This window comes from Argentina silus, assembly GCF_951799395.1.
Source record: "Argentina silus genome assembly, chromosome: 8".
NCBI lineage: Eukaryota > Metazoa > Chordata > Actinopteri > Argentiniformes > Argentinidae > Argentina > Argentina silus.
Genome location: NC_139662.1, coordinates 12,438,021 through 12,448,506, shown reverse-complemented (window position 1 = coordinate 12,448,506; position 10,486 = coordinate 12,438,021). Strand labels below are relative to the sequence as shown.

Genomic DNA, 10,486 nt, shown 5'->3' with positions numbered 1-10,486 from the left:
CCATCCCCTCCCCTCCCCTCGACATCACGCAACCCCTCCCCCAAGCCCCATTGTGTAAGCCAACACAATGGCAGTTTGAACAAAGTGATTCTTCCTGGGTGTGTTCCAGTGAGCGTGGAACATGTATGTGCTAGTGTGTGTGTGTGTGTGTGTGTGTGTGTGTGTGTGTGTGTGTGTGTGTGTGTGTGTGTGTGTGTATGTGTGTGTGTGAGAGTGTGTGTGAGTGTGTGCGTGTGTGTGCGAGTGCGTGTGTGTGCGTGTGTGCACTCCATATGCGTGCAGGTGAGCACACTCAAAGTGTTCCCAGCAGTGGCACATCCACATCTGCTGGCAGGAAGAAAGGTTTTGTGGGTACTGTGGCATGCAATGAGAATGTTGTGACATGGGACGCCATAGCTCTGTGCCACCTCCGGCCGGAGAGGGAGAGTAAGTTGAGTGACATTTGTATCTCTCGAGAGTTGGCCAGCACCCAATTAACTAAAGCTGTCTGCTGACCTGGGATAGTCAAAAAATAGACAGGCCCCCAGTGGGAGGGGACTGATAATCAAACAGACTATCTGACTGCCAACGGAGACACAATGCCAAATGTCAAACGTCCTTAGCTACCTCTGAGCAAGTGCAATACAATATAACTTTATTTGTTTATCTGTTACAGCTGAAATTAAAGAAAGTTCTGCTGTGCTCTCAGTTCTGCTGTGCTCCCCCCCCCCCCCCCAACAACACCCAGACACTGCAGAATCTATAGCTTTTAATGACTGAAATTCAAATAAATACTGTGAGACATTATCCTACTGTACTCACCCTCTACACCATCCATGAAATACTTCTAAATGATATGTGTAAACTGCATTTCAACTTCTGATACAATCAACATCTAAAAAACCCAATTGTCAAATCAACTGTGTTTGTGTTTCGAGATCATAAGGATGTATGGTGGCTCAATGCCTACAAGCTCAAACAGTAAATCTGCCTTGCAGATACTCTGCAAGGCATAGGGATAGTTAACGTAGTTCCATGTGAACATTGATTATGTATGCACTGAATTCCGTCCAGCAAGAGTAGACGCCCCACCTCTCTCACCAACCATGCATAATCCTTAACACCACCATTCCACATGATGCCCCGGACACACACAAGAGAAATACAGCATGTATTAAGACTTCCTCCTCATACAAATCTAGAGTGTCTCTGTGCTTCCTCCACCAAGACAGCCACCATTTTCCTGCAAGCAGCAAGCCACCCCTGCTGCTGATGGGAAACATACTCAATATTTCAAAAGCCTCCTCTTTTCCATCTTCATGACTATAACAGAGCGTCTCCCAGGCAGACTGAGGTGCAGCAGCAGTGGTAGATGTGCATCCGAGGAAGGGGTGAGTGATCCAAACGAAGGTGCCTCTGCCAACCTGCTCCCCCTGCCCAAGGTGCATTGCAGGGTATAGGGTATTAAGTCCACAGTCCAGACATGGGCAGCATTTCCATGCAGCATCCATCCACCCATCTCTCTATCTATCCATACACCACCCTCCATTCATCCATTCTTCCAAACGTTAGCTTTGCGGAGCTAGCTAACACTTACCCTGGTCCGGGGATTCCTGATGTCGCTGCTCATGCAGGGGCTCTGAACCACACTGCTCATTTTGGAGGCTGGTGGTGGTGGTGTTCAGATTTAACAAGAGAATGTATTTTGTTCAAGTCACCTCAGACAAACAAGAGCAGTGCAGAGTCACAAGCTGCTGTACTGTGAGTCAGGGACAGTAAGTGTGCAAGTGAGCATCAGCAGCACTCCACTACTCCCCGCCCCACTCCATGACACAGGAAGTTCTTTTTGTGCCTATCACGAGGCCACGTCTGTTCTGCAAACCCCAGCAAATAATCCCAGAAGTAAATTATTCATCTAGCTTTTGCACTAAAAGCTCTTGATTGTTTGAACCACAAGAAAGAATACTAAAAGCAATTTCATTTTTTTACTTGTTCCGAAGGGCTGCATGTATGTACACAATCTCACTCCCACTATGCATACAACAGGGCTACATAAGGACGCATGATAGGAACAGGGGGTGGGGGGGACATGAAATACCTAAGCAGTGAATGAAATCTCCAATCTACATTTGGAGAAACTGCTCAGAGGGCCTCAATTTGCAGACATTCTATTGCACGTATTCCTGAATGTTGGTCCTCTGGTGGTGGTCCTCTGTGGCTCAGTGTGGTTCTCTGTGGCTCAGTTGGTAGAGCATGGCGCTAACAACACGTAGGTCATGGGTTTGATTCCTGTTGGGAATGTATGCACTCACTGAAATGTAGGTTGCTTTGGATAAAAGCGTCAGCTAAATGGCATATATTATATTATCAATGAAAAGCATGCTGCAAAAAACACTTTTTTTTATCCACCAATGGACTTTTTTTTATCCACCAATCTTCTTGAGACCCTCAAGGAGTGGCTCAAGAAGAAGCACACTAAGGTCATGGAGTGGCCTAGCTAGTCTCCAGACCTTAATCCTATAGAAAATTTGTGGAGGGAGCTGAAGCTTCGAGTTGCCAAGCAAAAGCCTTGAAACCTTCAGGATTTGGAGAGGATCTGTAAAGAGGAGTGGACCAAAATCCCTCCTGAGATGTGTGCAAACCTGGTGACCAACTACAAGAAACGTCTGACTTCTGTGCTTGCCAACAAGGGTTTCTCCACCAAGTACTAAGTCATGTTTTGCTTGGGGATCAAATACTTATTTCCTTCGATCAAATGCAAATGAATTTATAACTTTATATAATGTGTTTTTTCTGGACTTCTTTGTTGATATTCTGTCTCTATTTGTTAAAATAAAAGTACCATAAAAATTATAGACCGCTCATTTCTTTGTAATCGGGCAAACTAACAAAATCATCAGGGGATCAAATAATTATTTCCCCTACTGTATATATAAGAAATTACTGAAGACACTGTCAGTTATGGAACAAATAAAAACCATTTAGCAGGCTCATGCTGGAGGAGGGAGCAGTCATTTTTACAGACAGAATGATCTCTCTTTTTTTCATGGGTCATGGGAGGTGAATTACAATATAGGGTCGGAGTTGGGGAAGGTGAGCGATTTTGTCATCAAGTGTGGGGATGTCACAGCCATTTTCCGCTGTTCTATATAACACTGTAGTATACTTTTCTATCCAGTCTCAATCCCACTGAAACCCCAAATCCTTACTCCTGTCTCACAATAAAATGCCTCAGTATATTCTGTAATAAAGGTTGCATTATCAAAGCTGACTTGCACTTACTCATGTCCAATTACTCATCATTTCCCCCACTTCTCCACGCTGTCGCGTGTTGGTTGTTGCCTGCACATATAGGGACTATGAGAGAATGCGTGATGCGAGCAGTATGTATGAGTAGATAAGGATATTTGAAGAACAACCTGATATTTAAACCATTTCCACTCTTCATCTTTGTAATTCATGAGCTGCTATAATAAATGTTTTTTGCCAATCTACTGTATCTGATAAGGCAAGCGGTAAGGCAAACCATCACAAACCAGTCTGCTGCAGCAGCGGCATTGAGGTAGACCACCGTTGGGATGGCAGTATGAACCTTCGAAACACTGGCTTCGAATGTATCTCTGCTTGCTAGAATCACTGCCCCCTTCCCCAAGCTAAAGAGATTCATGTTGTACCACTTGAGAGTCTAAAAAGCATCATTGCATAAACTCTGCCATTTCAATTTCTCCTTCAGTAACAGTTAGAAACCGGCTTTTCTTGGAACACTCCAATCTATTATTTATAATATACTATTTGCCAATGATGTCACGTCCACCGTAAATAGAAAGAAGTCTGACATCCCCTGGCTTACAGCCTGGTGTATTTTAATGGAGTCTCTAAGCTGTTCCTGTCGGAATGCATCAATTTGGAGCATACTAGTATTTGCTGATGAAGGAGAGGTGTGTGTGTGTGTGTGTGCGTGTGCGTGCATGTTGTCTTATTGTTTAGGCCCAAGTTACCCATGGACTGTCAAACAACATTACATTCTCAGGACGTTAGAGAGGATGGGGTTTAAACATATTTTCGATCTAGATACTTGAAATGGATTTAGATATAACTGAGGTTCGGGAGAACAGACCACACCTCAACTCCACCCCTGACCAATTACCTACAATACATAAATACCCACCCGATCTACCTGTCACCAGTGTTTTGCTTATCACATCCCTCCACCTTCCCCAATCTCCTCCCCTCTCCCTGTTTACTCTCCTACTGTATAGGCTCTACAGGGGATTCTGCGGCATACGCAGCAGATGCCACACAGTAGATACCTCCAGGGCTCCCTTCCCAACATTCAGAGTCATCCCCCCTGGATCACCAACATCAGACAACCAACCTCCATAAAGATCCATCATACTCCCAAATCTCAACTCCCACCATAACATTTCTGTTAAAAGCACATGGTTCAGCCTGTGTTCATGTTTAGGTGAAATATCATGTTACCCTGAGGTGTCCTCATAGGCCAGTAGTGAAAGCTTCTCCAGTTCTCCATTCTCCACTTTGCTACCACAGCACAATATCCTATCTCCAATAGGATTCCACTCCAATAGGATTGCAAGTGTGGTCTGTTAACTCGTGAAATACTCTTGCCACTAACTAAACACTGCAAGTCATATTTCATGTGGTAGTTGCAGAGGCATTTGCTGCAGTATACTGACCGAGCAATGACAAAGAATATGGAAATCCTATTGGACCCAGAGAGGGATGACAGAAATGAAAACTGTACCTGTAGAACTGCAGCTGTCTGTGTTTGGGGCTCCCATACCGAGCACTGTGGTGAGGAGAGAGAGAGAGAGAGAGAGAGAGAGAGAGAGAGAGAGAGAGAGAGAGAGAGAGAGAGAGAGAGAGAGAGATTACACCTATGGATTACACTAGGTGTAAATCTGTATAGTTTGGTATGAGATTACTCAGCAAACAATTTCTGGTTCCCTGTACTGTACATTCTTAGAATGTTAGTAAAGAACATTTTCAGTGAGACTGATTTCAATTGGAAACCACAAAGCTAAGTTATTTGGTCGCAAAAGCTTTTTGGCAAAAATATTTAGATGTTTAAAATGTATTTTTTGCCAGGGCATATAGAGGAAACATACTGTTTCATACTGTTTCAAACATACTGTTTCATACTGCTTACACCTATCCAATCCATTCCGATCTACAAATTTCTTATTCTTCTAATCTAACCTGTAAAAAAACAAGAAGGTGCCTAGGGGCCTCCGGGGCTAGAGGTTGTTTCTGGACAGGGGGTAATTGTTAAATCGTTAAATCGTAAATCCTTGTGTAGGGCTGGGAGGGCCAGGGTTAGTACACGTACTGTAGGTGCTTCTGCGTGCAGGGTGGCTCACCTGTAGATCATGCCTGGAGACGCATGTTGTTTATGGGAGAGGCGTGCCGGACTGTCAGCGTTGGATTCAGGATACATGAGGGCTACAAGGAGGGTGTTGAAATACAACACCTGCTGTGGAGGATGGTCACGCTCTCACTGTGGATCTCTGTGAAGGGAAGAGAAAGCAGAAGAGCTCAGTCCATAGATCTACAGTACCAGGGATCTTTTGATAAAACGTATCTATTTTGTTTATACGTTTTTAAGACAAAGTTCCAAACACAAATTGCACATGATATTCTATGTACTTTGCCTGAGGTCAACATGTTTTGGATATTTAATTCCCTTATGTATGGGTACTTGATGGCCATATTTTGTTTTGTTAGCATCACCATGGGGCCCCATACATTTTGGAAATATGTCTAAAGCACCTTACAGACACCAAACTCTTATCATACTAGAATTACTCTCTGAATTCTATGTCTATTTTTAGAAATGAACTTTACTGTAATAAGGGAGGGATTTGCCGCCCAGGATGGTGGGGATTTCCCTCCTTCTGCTTTTCTTATCCTTCCCTCTGATCAGTATCTTTTATCCCTGGTGAGGACATGGTATATCCCCACTTCTGATATGCGATTGTACATTCATTCCCAGAACAGACCCTAATGCCTAAACACAGCAAATTCATTATTTTTTTATTTTAATTTTTCTTATATTAATAGGTCTATCCCAATTACACTGTTAACAGCTTGATGATTTCTCTGTCTTTTGAAATTGCAAACTGGTGCAGGAAAATGGAGCTCAAGCCTCCTTGTTGAGAAGCTACACTGATAGGGTTAAACAAAACTATCTGGAATTATATGTACACAAAAATGGCCCCCGCCTCTGTTTTTTTTCACAAATCACACTCTGGATGTAATCGGTTTTTTTCAATGTAGTTGTTTAGATTACATCACCTAATCAACATAAAAAGGTGGATTACAGCACAATAAAGTGGCTTAAAAAAGTTGACGTACGACTCAGAGAGGCATACGATTCAGAGGGGCATGTTTGTAAGGTATTTTTGACATATTCTCAAAATGAATGAGACGCTATGTGGATTAAAATAATATGCCAATTAAGTATCCAAGTAAGGGAACTAAATATCAAAAAACTGTCTTGGTAAAGACACCTTGTTGTCTTGGGTGAAGACCCATCTTGGTGTCTTCAAGTGGGAAATCATTTGAATTTGTATTTTGAGCAACTATCCTTTTTAATTTTAAGCATTAATTTCCATGTCAGTTGTTGTTAATTTGCATAGAATGAAACTTTTTTTTTCATTTAACCTTTATCTATCCAGGTTAGTCTGATTAAGATAAATCAGGTCCAAGGCAGCCTGACCTGAAGGGTACAATTACACAATGTAGCCAACAGATGGTGGTGTTACCAAACAATCGTTGACCATCCTCAATACAAGCAAATTATTATTTTATTTTGTTTAAGTCCCATTTCATCAGTGCCCCTGATGCATATTTACCAGGTATCTTCAAAATGTGATAATAATGACAGTAGTTTCTAATCTCTGTTGGATTATGGCTTTGTTCAGTATGAGTGGATTATGACTCAATCCACTGGAGATTTCTGCAAACCTATAAACCTACCCCATGTTTTTTGTGGTCTTGCTATTAAATATCCTAAATGTATATCATTTCTAATGTATTGTCGTTATTGCTTACCAATTATAAAGAATGGCCTCGCTGATGGAGGGAATCTGGTCCAGGAATAACAGAATACATACAGTTCAAAGTTGTATTGTCATGGTATTGTATGTACTGGGATAAAGGACAGTTTATGAGAGTACAATTACATTCTTACTCACTCACAAGCCCTACTCTTCGCTATAACACACAAGAGGGTGTGCTATATTGTGAATATTGGAACTGCTGTGTTGCAGTCATAGAGGCGCAGCTAATGTAAGTTAAGTTAACATGTTTGATGACTGTTTTACCAAAGATACTTTTGGGAACAAATGTTACAATCTTTGCAAATACTTGAGTGCTCCATGACAATTCTGACAGTTGAGGGCTTACCTTGGTAATGTTTCCACTACTGATTTCTCAAGGCAATATATGGCATATTGGTGATATGGTTTACTGAGGACCCAAACATGTTGCAGAATTACTACACTTCAGTTCCACTCCAAAGCAGGTGGGCTATGGCAAAGAACATTAATGATTATTTAAAGCCTAACGATAATGATGAGATCTTACTATCCAGAGGGACTGCCTTCAAAATAAAGGTTTTAAAGCCATTGGACATAGGAATTCCTCAGACAAATCTATCTTGAATTGCTTCTGTTCTAACCCCGTACCTTTAATATTGACCACACCTCCAGTAAGTACATTTGTCTAAATAAGTGAATCAACTATACATCAGTCATCATAAGTAAAATCTCAGATAAGAAGTGCCATCAGCAGTCACAGTGCTAGATAAAGTAAGAAAACTTTAGTTCAGGTAATGTAATGCAGGAGGAGGAGAGGTCTGAGGAGGAGGAGCCCAGGTGTAGCCTAAAGAGAAGGTCTTTAGTCTACAGCAGAAGATAGGTAGTGACTATGCCGTCCTGACAGAGGCAGGAAGCTCATTCCACTACTGGGGAGACAAGACAGAGAAGAGCCCTGACTGAGCAGAACGACCACTACGTCCTCGCAGAGCGGCCAGCAGAGGTGGAAGAACGGAGTGATCGGGTAGGGGTTTGGGGTAGGGGTAGGGGTTTGGGGACTGACCATTGTTTGCAGAAAGGGAGAGGCTGTTCCTTTTGCTGCCCTGTAGGCGAATACCAGGGTCTTGAATCTGATGCAAGCTGCTACTGGGAGCCAGTGGAGGGTGCAGAGGAGGGGTATTTCACATTTCTCATATTCATATTTTTGTTACATCACTTATATGCCTGCCTCAGCCATAGGCACCTCTGCTTGATCCTGATCTTCCATTGGAGGATCAGGACAGCTATGCTGCTTCAGGTAGAAGCACAGCTGTAGAAATGATTACCTTGCAGCATCTTCTTGGCTTGAAACAAAGTGTATTGCGTAAACACCAGAATAGATTTTTCCATACTCCAAACATACACTCGACCATCCCTCTAGTGCGGATATGAGCTCTGTTGTATATCTTTGCTGCTCAGCTGTTGTGGGATTTATTTATGGAGTGAATAAAAAGTTATTCTGACCATATCCACTGTCACCAAGTAGTAGTCCACTATGCTGTCCTCTCTGAAACTGAGCACACAATTGAGTTGAGAAAGATCCTTGAATCGCGAGTTGCACCTTTCCAACGGGCAACAATGTTTGAAAACTCTAAATTAGGAGTGCATACACCGTGAACATTGATGGAAAACCAGTTTTTACGGTTCCTGTACTCCAGCATCAGGAGTTAATGGACACTTGATGGGAACATGACATCCATCTATACAGCCAATCACTCCTGGGAAGTGCCCATATTCATAGAATTGCACTTTATAGTTGGCTTGGCCAGCAGCATCAGGAAACTTGATGTAAAGACTCCTCAGTTCACAAATGGCCCTGCAGACTTTGTGAACTATTCTACACACAGTTGCTTCACTGGCACAACACAAATCACCAGTTTCACGATGAAAGATTCCAGATGCCAAAAACTTCAAAGTGATCAGAACTTGGAGAGAATTGAGTAAAGGCCTTCCTCTTTGAGACAGAGAGGAAAGTCTAGGCTCAAGCAAAGATATTATCTCCAATGCATTTTCTTTGTACATACGAAAGCGGTCTCGAAAAGTTATTTCACCAAAATAATTTAATGGATTACTCCTATCCACAAGTACTCGTCTGGCTGGCCTCTGTAGTGCATGTTGGTCTTCATTTAGATATTCCAAATAGTCCATGCTCCCTCACAAACAGTACTAAACATGCCTCTTTGAAGGATTAATTTAAACTTCAATTTAGTCCTAGAGTAGCTCTAATCCTCCATTTTGCAACCGGCTTTGTTTAATCCAGAACAGGCGAAATCTACGACTATTTTAAGATAAATCGGTGCAAGTCACTTTGAGTTAAGACAGCTCAAACAGGCATTTTAGTCTGGGACTAGGCTTAAGCCTTGTCTGTGAAACCGGCCCATGGATTATGATAAAAAGTCAATTACTCGCCTTTGGTCTATTAGTACACATTGCACTATTACAATAGAGTAGTGATCCATGCCTATGCCATCTAAGCCTAATTTACAAGCACTAAGCCTCAAGTCACTAGTAATCTTCTTTAACCTAGAATCCAATGTGGTGCATATTTTGGGCATTCATATTTATAATAAGCAGTAACCTGATTTCTGATCTTATAAAACATTAATCCCAGGTGCTTTCTCCATGTCCTCACTCTACTACTGTGTGTGTGTGTGTGTGTGTGTGTGTGTGTGTGTGTGTGTGTGTGTGTGTGTGTGTGTGTGTGTGTGTGTGTGAAACAGCATGCGCTAGCGTACGGTGACGGGAAGCCCAGGGAGGCCAACCTGTTCCTTCCTCTCAATCCCAGTCCTTATTCCGGCCAGGCAAGCAGAGAGCCATCCAAGTGGAATTTTCCTGGCAGAAAATGAAATTCTGCAGAAAATGGTGCAGTAACACATATAGGGGAGGGAGGGAAAGAGTGGAGAGTTTGGGTTCTATCCTGCTTCTGAGACAGACAATACATTTTGCATGCTGTGGCCACTGCAGCGGTCTTAGAAAGGACGAGGATGGTGGGTCTGGACTGTTGAAACAACCCTGTGGAGATTTTAGAAAACTGACATTGTAGCTGATGTTGTCTGTTGGTTGTACATTGCCCTCCATAAGTTTTGGAAAGAGGAATCATTCTTCTTTTAGCTCTACACTCTGGATTTGAAATCAAACAATTACTATGAGGTTAAAGTAGAGATTCTCAGCTTTAATTCAGTGTTTTTTGATTTTTCAGATTGGTTTCACCATTTAGAAATTACAACCATTTTTACACATAGTCCTCCTATTTCAGGGCACCAAAAGTATTGGAAAATTGGCTTGACGGGTGTTTGTAGTTCGTCAGGTGGGTTACGTCAAATCGTTTGTGCAGGCATAAGACAGCTGTTAATGTCTAGTATTGATTCTAGACTTTGCATTTGCCTTTGGAGTCTGCTATTGGTGTCTGT

General features: G+C 42.3%; 1 pseudogene across 1 annotated transcript; it reads right to left on the bottom strand.

The window, feature by feature from the left end:
* Positions 1 to 8,253: 8,253 nt before the first annotated feature.
* Positions 8,254 to 9,224, bottom strand: LOC310808940 (putative nuclease HARBI1; annotated as a pseudogene). Its single transcript has one exon. The product of its transcript is annotated as a putative nuclease HARBI1 (transcript).
* Between the last annotated feature and the right edge of the window lie 1,262 nt (positions 9,225 to 10,486).